Source organism: Maniola jurtina, chromosome 12 (assembly GCF_905333055.1).
Source record: "Maniola jurtina chromosome 12, ilManJurt1.1, whole genome shotgun sequence".
Lineage (NCBI taxonomy): Eukaryota > Metazoa > Arthropoda > Insecta > Lepidoptera > Nymphalidae > Maniola > Maniola jurtina.
The window spans coordinates 6100256-6113964 of NC_060040.1; the positions used below are offsets into that span (position 1 = coordinate 6100256).

The 13709-nt window shown below is 35.9% G+C and overlaps 1 protein-coding gene and 1 long non-coding RNA gene across 2 annotated transcripts in view; one reads left to right on the top strand and one right to left on the bottom strand.

Annotated features, from left to right (window-relative positions):
* Positions 1 to 13709, bottom strand: part of LOC123870247 (lysine-specific histone demethylase 1A) — a 395360-nt gene that overhangs the window by 20190 nt on the left and 361461 nt on the right. The window lies entirely within an intron of this gene.
* Positions 1 to 13709, top strand: part of LOC123870257 — a 31219-nt gene that overhangs the window by 13081 nt on the left and 4429 nt on the right. Inside the window, exons 2-3 of the long non-coding RNA XR_006797041.1 lie at positions 518 to 535; positions 2284 to 2286. This is a non-coding gene — a long non-coding RNA (uncharacterized LOC123870257). The remainder of the gene's footprint in view (positions 1 to 517; positions 536 to 2283; positions 2287 to 13709) is intronic.

Below are 13709 nucleotides of genomic sequence, written 5' to 3' on the forward strand. Positions count from 1 at the left end.
ACCTTATTACAAAACTTGGATCCGTTTGTGCGTAATAGGTAGAGTTAAATTTTTCAGTGTGTACTTCTATTACCACTATAACAACAAATAATAAAAAAGATAGCAAATTATAAAATGTCTGCCATGCAAATTAAAAAATAAATTAAAAAGTAAATACATAGTGTTATATTTTGTACGATGGTACGGAACCCTTCGTGTGCGAGTCCAACCGCATTTGACCGGTTTTTAGGGTTCCGTACCTCAAAAGGAAAAACGGAACCCGGATCACTTCGTTGTCTGTCTGTCTACTATATGTCTGTCTGTCAAGAAACTTATAGGGTACTTCCCGTTGACCTAGAATCATGAAATTTGGCAAGTAGGTAGGTCTTATAGCACAAGTACAGGAATAAATCTGAAAACCGCGAAGTTGTGGTGACATCGTTTAAAAAAAATTAAAATGTGTTTCAATTTTCAAAGTAAGATAACTATACTTTGTACATATCATATGAAAGCGCTTTACCTGTACATTCTAAAACAGATTTTTATTTATTTTTATGTACCTATAGGTAATGATTTTTGATTTATCGTGCAAAATGTTGGAAAATAAATGCGCGAGTCTGACTCGCACTTGGCCGGTTTTTTTTATAATGTATGTATGTGACTTTGCTCTTTTAGGGCACTATACTATAGGGACGAAACACAAAGGCTGATTTTATCGATTCATTGATTTGTCTGTATTTAGTCCTTACCTAGTTTCAACCTCGTATATGACACTAAAGATATAATTTAAAGATTTTGCTGCCAGGATTAAGTTTTTGAACTTTATTCTTGTTTTATTTAACAAAGATTTTCATCATCATTACGTTCTTCAATACTACAATTTGATGTATTACGGATCGTAAGCACCAATTAACATATTGGGACCATTAGAGCAAACAGAGCTCGGATGCTGATGACTAATGAGCCAAATGAACTGCATGCGTTAACACACAAATTAATGCAAATAAATTGATTTGGCTAATAGCAAATATGTCCAACTAAATATACTTAATTGCACTGAACAAACTTACTAACTGAAACAACAAACGACGCGCGAACCTAGTTCAGATGAGATATTTCATATTACCAATGTTGGGATCTGACACACTTGAATTTTTCTTCTTGGAAACTATTTCTAGCAAAAATGTTTTGATATACTTTAACTTAGATAACTTAGTGTCGACTAACTAATGGGATTATGTATTCTTATTGATCGACTTTGCAGTGGTACCAGCACAGCAAAGATTTAGGTAAAAGTATGTAAAATTATTTGAAGAAGCAATTTTCCGTACAATGACAATGACATGCACCCTGAAGTCCAATCTTTGACATTCCATGAAGTATCTTGACCATACCAGCCCTCCGGAAGCCGGAAGTTCGCAAGTTACGAAAAAAACAGCTATCAATTTGAACTTATTACATATATTTTTGCCGAAAAAGCGGTTGTCCATCGATACTATCGGAAGATAAGCTAGCTATGGGAGAGCCCCAAATCACCCACATAATCGATTCGAAAATATGAGCGGTTTGGGGTGAACACTTTCAATTAGTGCCAGTCCCTTTTTCTGTACCTACCACAAAATAGTCGGTTGCTTTTTATGTATATATTTTCACTTTCCACGGAGTGTTTTAGATGCGCTGATTTTTAATAAGTTAGGTTCAAGGTTTTAAAATATGAACCACATAAGTATAATTAAAAATCGAAGAATATACCTGTTTCTTCTTTCAGAATGCGGTCTACGAAAAATTCAGCCGAAAACAAAGCCAAAGGTAATTTGCTTTCATGTTATCTAGCTGAATTTTCTTTCGGCTTACTAGGTATCCTGCTTTCATGTCACCCAACTTGTCTTTCAGCGAAAAGGTCATTCTAATAGGCATTGCACCATTCAGATCTGAGTTTGGGTATTAATTTCGGAGTATATTTCAAAACAAATCAACAAAAATTCCTCCGCTACTCATTACACAATAATAACCGGTCAGCAGAAAAATCTCCGAACAATTTTATCTGCCATGCCCCTAGTGTTTTTGTATGGCGCAAAGCCAGAAGCTTGCAAAGGAGGTCCTGAATGAAGCGAGCCTACGAGGCCGAGTAGAGCAATATAATAGAAACGTTTTTACTCAAATTAACTTGTAAATAATGTATTGAATATTTTAACGTAATTATTCGCAGCGACAGTTAAACGCTTGTGTGTCCCGACTCTGAATTAATAAGCGAAACAATTGAATTCCACTCAGCGTCCATTCGTCTGCTAATTATTCAAACAGTCAGTAATTTACTGTTTAAATATTAAAATTTCAATCATCCATTTTTCGACCGGCAGATTTTTCATGTCATCCGACTGCGAGTGTCAATTGATCAATGACTCTCACGATGATCAATAACTTTCATAATTAAAGCATTTTCACTTTTAAACAGTTAATCTTTTATTATCAAATATTCTAGGACTACGTATATCTTAACAGCAGAAGAATTTAAGAAGAATTTTAAAATATGATAGATATGTCTAGTAGATACAGTTTTTGATTGACTTTTATATTATCCGCGATTTAGGATTTTTTGAAGATTCCCTTGGAATTCTTCAAAATTATTTCTCAGTCTTAGAAATCTATGCTATAAAGAGAATCTACAAGCAAAGAATTAAGCTTTTAGATACAATGATATGAGCTACATTAGTCTGTCAGTTTTTTTTTATAGAAGAAAACAGAAATATCACAAAACTTTAGATAAAATAAACAAGATAAATAAATCCTTAGGAATAAAATAGAAGAATCCAAAACAATCAGACAAAAAATTTAAAGCACCGAGAGGAAAAATAAATGCAACGAATAAAAAAGGAGAATCTATTAATAATAACAAACTTTGGTTAAAGACAAATTAATCTGCTGCCTAAATAATCCTTCGAAATGAAACAGAAGTAGTCAAAACAATTAAACAAAAGAATGAAAGCCATGAAAGAAAAAAATAAATGCAACTAGAAGACAATGTTACTGTCGTACCGTATCGAGACTGAACAATCTCGCGTTTAATCTAATTAATAAAAGACGATACTGTTAAGGGATTAGCTCTTCAATTAAAAGGAGGAGGAGGATTTAAATATATAAAAAGAAAAGTCCTGACTGTCTCTTCAATGCTCAGCCTAAACCTTCGGACCTAGAAAGCTGAAAGTTTGCATAGTAAGAGATTCCATTTATAATGTAAACAAGGAAGGCTGATCCACGTGCAAATTCAATGAAAACAATTATTGTTCCGTTCGAAGGTTGGATCATGATCTTCAGCAAATGAAAGAACAAGCAGAGAGACAGATAGAGACAAAGAGAGAGATGAGTCTTATAAGGTTGAGACAGCAATAAATTTTTGTTTCACAAAAAAAATAGGCCTAAAGTTTTATTGTTATAGTTTATTGTCAGCTCTATCAAGTGACACAACATTGAAATACCGGAAAAGTAAAGCCTTATACTTTTTATTTTACACCACATTCACGTTTTAATAGATTCTGGCATTGTCCATTTGAATTTATGGCGACATGTTTAGAAAGGTTAGTGATATATAAATAAAATATTTTCGTATTTAAAACGACTCTTCAATAAACCAACACACATAATAAAAATTACTTGTATATTCTAATGTTTACTACACTTTATATGGCTATATATTATTTAATAAATTAAACGAAGTGTTAACTACCCGTCAATAAATTTTAATCTTCATAAGTTGCTTGAAAATGGCGAGTAGAATCACTGTCATAATGGGTTATTGGTAAAGCTCGCCCGGGGACACCAATAAAAATGCTATTAAATACGTGCATTTATTAAGCTTTTATGGAGTTCATTATAATGAATTAACACTTAGAGTTACTAGATGTGAATACTTAAATAATAATTAGTAAGTACTTAATTCTTTATACATTCCTCTATAAAAGAAAACAGCATGTATCAAGATACGGCTTTACTGATGGGTCTAGTACTTAATTCTCTATTAATTTCTCTAAAAGAGGGAAAACTGATTGAAAAGCATTCATCAATTTCCTGCTGAAACTAGTGGGTCTAGAAGCTAGAAATTTTGCATGTAAGTTTTCTCAGTACCTAATATAGACTCCTATCAAGAATGGATTTTGAGAAGTTCTAACGGAGTCTTTAAAAAGTACGATTGAACAAATTTAGAATCGGTACCTTCCCACCTAAGCGATAGACCAATCAGATTATGGACAGATGACGTGATTATTTTTCATGATTCTATTCTCATCTCTGCTTTGATACATAAAGGGTTTAAGTAAGTATTTTAGGAGTAAAGGTTTTTTTTTCTCTCGTCTGGCTTTACAAAGATTAGCCAATGTCAAGTTTGTAGTAATTTGTGACAAGTTAATTAAACTATATAAGTCCCGGTGTGAAGGTTAGGCATTTTACGTACTTGCACAATTTAAATTTGAAAAAAAATCACTCCTCATTTCATTATGATATATCCATAGATGCATACAATGACAAAAAATAAGAGATAGCATACTCTTTAGTAAAGGAATCTTTAACTACATACTTAAATAATTATCGGCTTAAAAACAATTAATTAATTCTTATAAATTGGGCACTTACGATTTAAAATGCCACCATCAAATAACGATTTACCCTGACGATAACAACATACTCTGCATAGATCTAATTAGTGTGCGCGTTAAGCTAATCGAGTGGTACTTGACGAGGGTCGGGAGGTCGCTGCGTGCAGTGAAGGAGAGCACAAGTTGGCCCATTACCGTAAGAGCACACTAGGGACTTTTTGTTCCTAAACTTTCTGACCTGCCGCCTTCCTGTATATACTTGCCTAAAAGTAAAACACAGTTCACACAGACAGACAGACATCATCGTTGGTCAATGTAACTTCCAATAATAACTATTATTCCATTCCATCAGCCTGTATGCGTCCACTGTTGGACATAGGCCTATCCAAGAGCGCGCCACCAAACACGGTCCTTTCACGGTCCTTCGGTTCCTTTCTCATCCACCCGCTCCCCGCCACCTTCTTCAGGTCATGGTCGGTCCAGCGGGCAGGAGGGCTGAATTACTATTATTGAACGACGTGAATTACCCTAGTTTTATTGATACGGCTCAAAGTACCATTTGTAGCGGAGACTTCAATAAACGTTTAGTTTTGGGGAAAATAGGCTGACCTTTAACTTTAACTATGAACGTACGAATATAGACTTAAGGAAGCTACTATATTTTTTTTTAATGAACGGTAATCTTACGTCCTTGTATGTGACATGTGTATGCCTTCATGTTTTTCCTTACATGTTAGCAGTACGTAGAGCGACATGACGCTAGTGTAGTTACACGGTTATTCGGACAGACGCGCTCGGACGCCCTTTAGCCCTTTGACGTCGAAACGCCCCATTAACGAGGATGGTTGATTTCGTCAGCTAATTGCTGGGCCTCAATGAAAACGAGATTAGAAAAATATTTTTTGAAGCGAAACTTGTTATATGTGCTTCAATTCTAGGGAGTAAAATGAAAAAAAAAAAAAACGTCTGCCTTGAGCGTGTCAGATGCAGTGGGACACTCAATAAAAGTGAAGCACTGTGTCGCTCTCTCATTTGTTTGCTCTTATGAGTGAGCGAGTCAGAGTACAGCTTCGCTTCTGTCGAGTAAGCAAGATTTGGAATTATCAGTATGGAGTACCTACGGGTTAAAATTTCGATTCCTAATTATTTAATTTTTAATTCATCTAATAAACTTGTAAATATTAACTAAGATGATAAATTAAATTGGAAAACTTAATCACTATCTCAACATACACAGAATTGATAATATACACGAAATAATATACTGAACATCACACAAACTGAAACACAAAAAAAAAATAGGATTGGGCTCCGATATCCAGCCACGTCCAATTTAATTACCATCAAGCAAGATTGCGATTTTTGAAATATTCAAACGAAGAAACCGAACAAGAGCGAAGGCTCGGAATCAGTCAGAACTCAGAATCAAGTCAGCGGAATTGCCGAATAAAGCCTTTGAGTATTCTAAGTGGCGACTCAACCCGCCTGGAGGCGCGCGTACATGGCGTGCTAGACATGAATAAGCGAAAAATTATTTCTGCCATAATATTATGTAGCCCCATATCTATGTAATGGTAAGTAGATAGGGGTTTTTTAGTACACATGAAAGCAGCGCATATAAATGAAACGTGCAAAAGTCGATTACATACTATTGATTTAGTTTGCTGAGATATTGGTGCGCACAACGACTCTGGCACCTGAACAGATAAGTTGGTGGCATTCTACATCGATATTATTATCATCATACATCCGCGTCAGTTTGACAATTTTAAAAGCCCTCATTAACTTAATACTGACTCATCAATAATCAACGCCAAACCCAAACCGTTAGACCTAGAAAGTTGGAACTTTGCACAGAGGTTTCCTTTATAATACAGATAACAATAAGGCTAGATTTTTCAAATTTCCCACGGAAGCGAAGGTGCGAACGGTGGATATTTATGTGTTCAATGTTACACCCTGCGTGGCTGAATCGGCTGTCGAGTTAAATATGGCCACATGGCAGATCCAGGCCTTTAGGTCGCCTCGTCGATCTCCGAATAAAACTGTTGATTACGTAGGCACCTCCCGAAGTTACGCTCCGTCAATCGGAATTTTATTTACTCGGTCGTTCGAAAAACAAATATGATGGCTTTTAATTTATGAGCGCGTCCGTTGAGCTCTGATCAACCGATGGTGCAGCGTATAATAAAATCGTAACGAGGTGTCTGTTCATTTAAAGTTTTTAAAACAAAAATGCATGATTTTATGGGCAATTTAAAAATCAAGATAGTAGATGATTTATCCATAATAGTTTTCTTTGACTTTTAATGAGTATCTTTGTAAATAACTTCCGTTATACCTGATCCGTTATCATGACAAAATTGTGCGCACCAGGTGAGATTGCAAATAAAAAGGTTGGACCATAGTGCACCACGCTAGATAGGTAAACGCAGATGGGCAAGCTCTACACTCTTGATTTAACATTCCTAAAATATGACGTGATGCATAGTTTTGCATACACAAACGAATAATTTGCTAAAATATCAGCAAGACTCACAAAAATATTTTTAAATCTTAACGTAAAAAAAAAGTTCTAACTCACTGACACATCAACGCCCAACCAGCAGAAAGCTTAATGCACAGAGATACCTTTTATAACGTAAACAAGGACTAAGGCTGAAATTTTCAAAGTTCCCACGGGAGCGAAACCGCGGCGGTCGCTAGTTCAAAATATAGTAGTAACAAATCAGTCATTACTTCAACTCTTGTTAAATTTCCGTAGAAATCATAAATATGTCATCTCACAACGGTCTAATATAGGCATAGCCGCGAGCAAATCAGCTTGTTCAGTCATCGCTAACAGACGCCTCGTTCAAATTCGTGATACGTATTTTATTTGATCTTTTTACACGAGCTCGTTTGCGCCGTGACGACGGTGTTCGGGCTAATGGAGATATCGCATCTGTCATATCAAGAATATACAGGGTGGTCAAAAAGTCGTGGATCAAACGCAATAGGGAGATAGAGGAGGTCATTTCCAGCAAAAAAAAATTCTACAGCATGGCCATATTTAAATTGCCCTAAGAGTTATGAATATTTTTGGGTTTTTTAACAAAATACCAGATTCTCTTACAATTAGACTAATTTAAAAAAAATGACATAAAAAACAATAAAACAAACGATGCTGTGTCATTACTAGATAATGTATCAGTAGTACAAATCATCTATTGAGGCTATGACTACCAAATTACAAGAGCAATTAATTTTTTTCCAAAACTTTTAAAGCGTTACCAAAAATTAAATGTCACTTTAAAAGCGCACTGTGAAAAAAAAATGTACTACGGAAAAGTGACCCTGTATCAGAAAAACTTGCTGATTTAATGCCAATTTAAATGAGGTATAACACATTACTCTTTGTTTCGTAATTCTGATATTATAATCGTTTTTTCATATCAAGGTGCAAATTTCAGTAGATTACTTTACTTCAAAATAATTTTGAAGATTATCATGCTACTAGTTAAACTGCTAGTTTTTTGTACGTTGGAATGCTAGAAACATCACTGTGCTTGTCACACTTAAAATCTGTGAAAAGAACAGAAACTCTTCACTACCACCACGCGTCAGAACTACCCAGAACGCCCGTCTTGAAAGTAGTTCATCTTTTCTAGGAAACAAAAGGATAAAGAAACTATGCCTCTTTCTATTTGCATTGTTGGAATAAGGAAGGATGTGAAAGAGAGGCATAGTTTTTCTATCCTTTTGTTTCCTAGAAAAGAGGGCGTTCTGGGTAGTTCTGGCACGTGGTGGTAGTGAAGAGTTTCTGTTCTTTTCACAAATTTTAAGTGTGACAAGCACAGTGATGTTTCTAGCATTCCGACGTGCAAAAAACTAGCAGTTTAACTAGCAGCATGATAATCTTCAAAATTATTTTGAATTAAACTAATCTACTGAAAGGGGTTTGGGTAATTTTGTATGGGCCTTGGCATGATTTTTTTTTTCAGCGACCACTAATGTAATTGTTGCTAACGTATAGGGTAATAAATAGTAATAAAGAATCAAAAAAGAATTTTGCCGAAAGTGATATCGGAGCTGGAATATCTGTTGTTGAAGTTGTAGAATTATGGGAGCTTTTTCTTCAATATAAAGACATAATTCTCATTTAGACAATTATTAATACTACTTTGTTTGTGGCGTTATTGATAGAATATTAAATAAAAAACAAAAATACTCGAAGTTCTTTACTTATACAAGACCAATAAAAGTGACGCGAACGAAACAACAGGTACGAAACTATTTTGACGAGCGCTTCATGTTTCTTCGAATTCTTCATTTTCTAAATCGTGCCTTATTATTAAATCTAAAATCAGTATTGATGCAATCAGCAAAAACACATAATTGCGAATTGAATGGCGCTCGCTTATATCCAGGTATCTCTATCAACTGTGGTCTGTTAACTTGTACTTCTTGATCAACAACATTAGGTTGTCCTAGTACAGGATTTTCCTCAATAACTACTTCCATTGGTACGTCTTGGATCAATTGAGCAGGTTGACCTGATGTATTTTCTCCAGATTGGTCTGGTACGTCTTCTGTAGACTGAGTATTGGCAGCATAACGCTGAGCTCGTAGAAAACATGGCCGACATATTCGATCCTCTCCATCAAACTGTAAAAAACACGTAAACAGAGGATAGGTAAAAAAATATATAAGATTACAAATGACATTATACATAGGCGCATAAGGATCGCGTAAGGTGGTCCACATAAATGTCATAATTACTCGCAAACATTCTTGGATCTCACACAAGATTCTTAAATACGGTTCTTGTAATTCACGAGGGCGAGTGACATAAGATTGTGTGCGTGCCGTATCCGTGTAAGTGTGAACGAGCGCAATGCTCGCGCCTGACCGCTCCCACCTAGGCTTCGACAGGCACGCACACTGATGCAATGTACTTGTACACGACGTAACCACAAGTAAAGATCACTGTGAATTGCAAGAACTGTACCTACCTATGTCACCATTGTAGTAAGCAGTAAAAGGACTATTCATACGCGAACTATGTGTTTCTCGAATTACAGGTTTTAATTCAGATGTTATCCATCTCATTTATTTACATTTTGTAAATAAATGAGATTTACAATTACATTTATTTACAAAATGTAAATAAATGAGATGGATAACATCTGAATTAATATTATAGTAACAAAATACATAGTCTCACCTGATGAACGTTGATAACTTCTAAACAGTACAACATCAAAAAAGGGTGGTTTTGCATGAGCTCTGCTGTTAAGATCATTGATCTCCTGCGAGCTCCACCGATACGGTTCAGACTTCGCCGGCAACCGACACATATTGCACTTCTAATATTAACTTCATCCATAATGTACGAGATAGAAACGAAAATCCAAATCACAAAGCTAATCGATGTAGTCCACTTCACAAAGCCAGGTCACAATATACGAAAATAACAAAGTCCGGTAAGGGAAGCCAAGTCGTATGATAAAAAACAATAGAAACAGAGGCACTCAACACTCAACAATAGTCACCAACCAACGCTACGAGACGAGTGAAGTATGGTGCACAGTGCGCCGGAGTATGCCGCGCGGCTCAGGTAAACAAATCCTGTGCTGTGATTGGTCAAACCGATCGCGGTCGGTTGGTGGACTCACGGGGCTCATTAGAGGCTCTTTTGTTGTTGTTTAAGACAAAGAAAATAGCAGGTAACCTAAAAAATACACAATTAAAGTACCTAAATGACGACATGATTATCCATTTTTCATATTAAAATATCTCAGCTCCGATGCATTTTAGAAAGGAACTTTAATAAAAGAAAACGAATATCTTGTTACCTTCTTCCTAATAAAATACTTTTCATGAGTGGTCGCAAGTTTAAAAATTCATGCCAATTTTACCCAAACCCCTTTGCACCTTGATATGAAAAAACGATTATAATACCAGAATTACGAAACAAAGAGTAATAAGTTATACCTCATTTAAATTGGCATTAAATTAGCAATTTTTTCTGGTACAGGGTCACTTTACCATAGTACATTTTTTTTTCACAGTGCGCTTTTAAAGTGACATTTAATTTTTGGTAACGCTTTAAAAGTTTTGGAAAAAAATTAATTGCTCTTGTAATTTGGTAGCCAGAACCTCAATAGAAGGTTTGTAGTGCTGATACATTATCTAGTAATGACACAGCATCGTTTTTTTTATTGTTTTTTATCTAATTTTTTTTTAATTAGTCTAATTGTAAGAGAATCTGGTATTTTGTTAAAAAACCCAAAAATATTCATAACTCTTAGGGCAATTTAAATATGGCCATGCTGTAGAATTTTTTTTTGCTGGAAATTACCTCCTCTATCTCCCTATTTCGTTTGATCCACGACTTTTTGACCACCCTGTATATATCGTTTGACAGTTTTATTGCGATTGCACGCGATGCCGAGATAAAAGACACGATTTAGGCTCTCCACGCACTGCATCCGATCCGAATCATACAAAATTCCTATTTAGAAAACTCGGATCGAATCCGGATGCCGGAGTGTAAAATGCCGAAACTGCATCAGTTTCGACGGATGTTGTCACACACCACGGCCCGCATGAAGGCTCGAATTGGGATCAGTCGCAGTGCATACAAGTAAAACTGTGGTTAATTCCGTCCGTGAACAATTACTCCGCATAGAAGAGAGCTTTGGAAAATGAAATTGGGATCTAGCTTGCTCAACACCTCATACAAATTGTACTTTTTTATTATTCCATTACAAATTAACCCTTGACTTTAACCCTGCCATGATGCAGTCTAAGATGGAAGTGGGCTAACTTAGAGGAAGTATAGCAGTTAAACCTATAACCGTTATCGGTTTCTATACGGAATCTTACCGGAACGCTAAATCGCTTGGCAGCGGTCGCTAAGGTGGTAGACCGTAGCCTACAAACCACCAGACCAGACCACCAGACCAGACCAGACCAGACCAGACAGACCAGACCAGACCAGAGACGATTTAGAAATTCCCAAATTGTCCCTGCCGGGAATCTACGGCTACTTCGAATCGAGAATTCTCGGACTCGAATTGGATGCAGTGCGTAAAGAGCCTTAGGGTGAGGATCGGGCTGACTCAACGACTGGGTGTCCGCGACTTCTTTTCCCGTAAGCATTTTCAACTCAATAAGCCAGATTAACACAGGTTTACACTTTCATTGCGCTTGACCATGATCTTAACCGTTTTCGTTGTAAGCTTTGCACCTTGACCTCATCTGATAGTAAGTGATGATGCAGCAACTCAGCTACAACTAAAAGCAAACACGTTATTGTGTTGTGGTATGTCGCAATGCAATCGGAGCGTGCCTCTTATTGTGCACAGCTTTCACTGAAATGGACAAATACAAGTACGCTGGAAGAGATGTACCAATGACAGTTATTTTTGTGCCAATTAGAAGCGCCCCACAGAGTGTACCGGGAATTATAATTGACAATGTGTCAAATGGTCTTTGTAGTGACAGATGTTTCATCACTTACATTTACATTCTGAGTGTGCTCACATGACGCGTGCCCGTGAACTTAGCAGAGCATATGCCAGCAGATCAAAAATAAAAAGGAGTTCCCTTCGCATGCAGAAGAGTTCTATAGTTCCTGATACTTTTTAAAGATAGTTCTGGCGTTTTTGCTAAAAAAATCGCAGTTGAAATAATGCTCTGCTAACTTCCGGTAGCAGATCATTTTCGAGCAAAGCGAAAAAAAAAGAGTTCTCTGTACGCACGTATCTCAGTTCTATAGTTCCTCATACTTTATAATGATAGTTCTGGCATATAAACCTAAAAAAAGTCAAATGAAAAAATCAATAAATTTTCAAATTTAGTCATCATAAGTAATTAAAAAAAATTCTAGCAGCTAGAACTCTAATCTCAGAACCTAGAACTCTACGATTTCTTATAGCTCATTAACTAAGCTATAAAATAAAGCTATTAATTGGCCCAGAACTCACAAAGAAGTCCCAGCAGAGCATAGAAGAATAGTTATAAACAATAAATTTTCAAACTTCACACCAAAAGTTGTTAAAAAATTTCCAGCTGCTAGAACTCTCATCTCAGGGGCTAGATCTCCTCGATTTATTAAAGATTATTAACATAGCTATAAAATAAAGCTATAAACTAGCCCAGAACTCTCAAAAAAGTGCCAGCAGAGCATACCAGAAGAGTCATGATACACTAATTTTCAAATTTATTATCATAAGCCATGAAAAAAATTCCAGCTGATAGAACTCTGATTTCAGAGGCTAGAACTCCTCGATTTCATTAATATTATTGATAAAGCTATAAAAGAAAGCCATTAACTTGCCCAGAACTCTCAAAAAAGTGCCAGCAGAGCATACAAGAAGAGTCATAAACGATAAATTTTCAAACTTAAAAATCACAAGTTACTAAAAAATTTCCAGCTGCTAGAACTCTCATCTCAGAGGCTAGAACTCCTCGATTTCTTTAAGATTATTAACATACCTATTGAACAATGCCATTAACTAGACCAGAACTCTCAAAAAAGTGCCAGCAGAGCATACAAGAAGAGTCATAAACGATAACTTTTCAAACTTAAAAATCACAAGTTACTAAAAAATATCCAGCTGCTAGAACTCTCATCTCAGGGGCTAGAACTCCTCGATTTCTTTAAGATTATTAACATACCTATTGAACAAAGCCATTAACTAGACCAGAACTCTCAAAAAAGTGCCAGCAGAGCATACAAGAAGAGTCATAAACGATAAATTTTCAAACTTAAAAATCACAAGTTACTAAAAAATTTCCAGCTGCTAGAACTCTCATCTCAGGGGCTAGAACTCCTCGATTTCTTTAAGATTATTAACATACCTATAAAACAAAGCCATTAACTAGACAAGAACTCTCAAAAAAGTGCCAGCAGAGCATACCAGAAGAGTCATGATGCACTAATTTTCAAACTTATTATCATACGCCATGAAAAAAATTCCAGCTGCTAGAACTCTCATCTCAGGGGCTAGAACTCCTCGATTTCTTTAAGATTATTAACATACTTATTGAACAAAGCCATTAACTAGACCAGAACTCTCAAAAAAGTGCCAGCAGAGCATACAAGAAGAGTCATGATGCACTAATTTTCAAACTTATTATCATACGCCATGA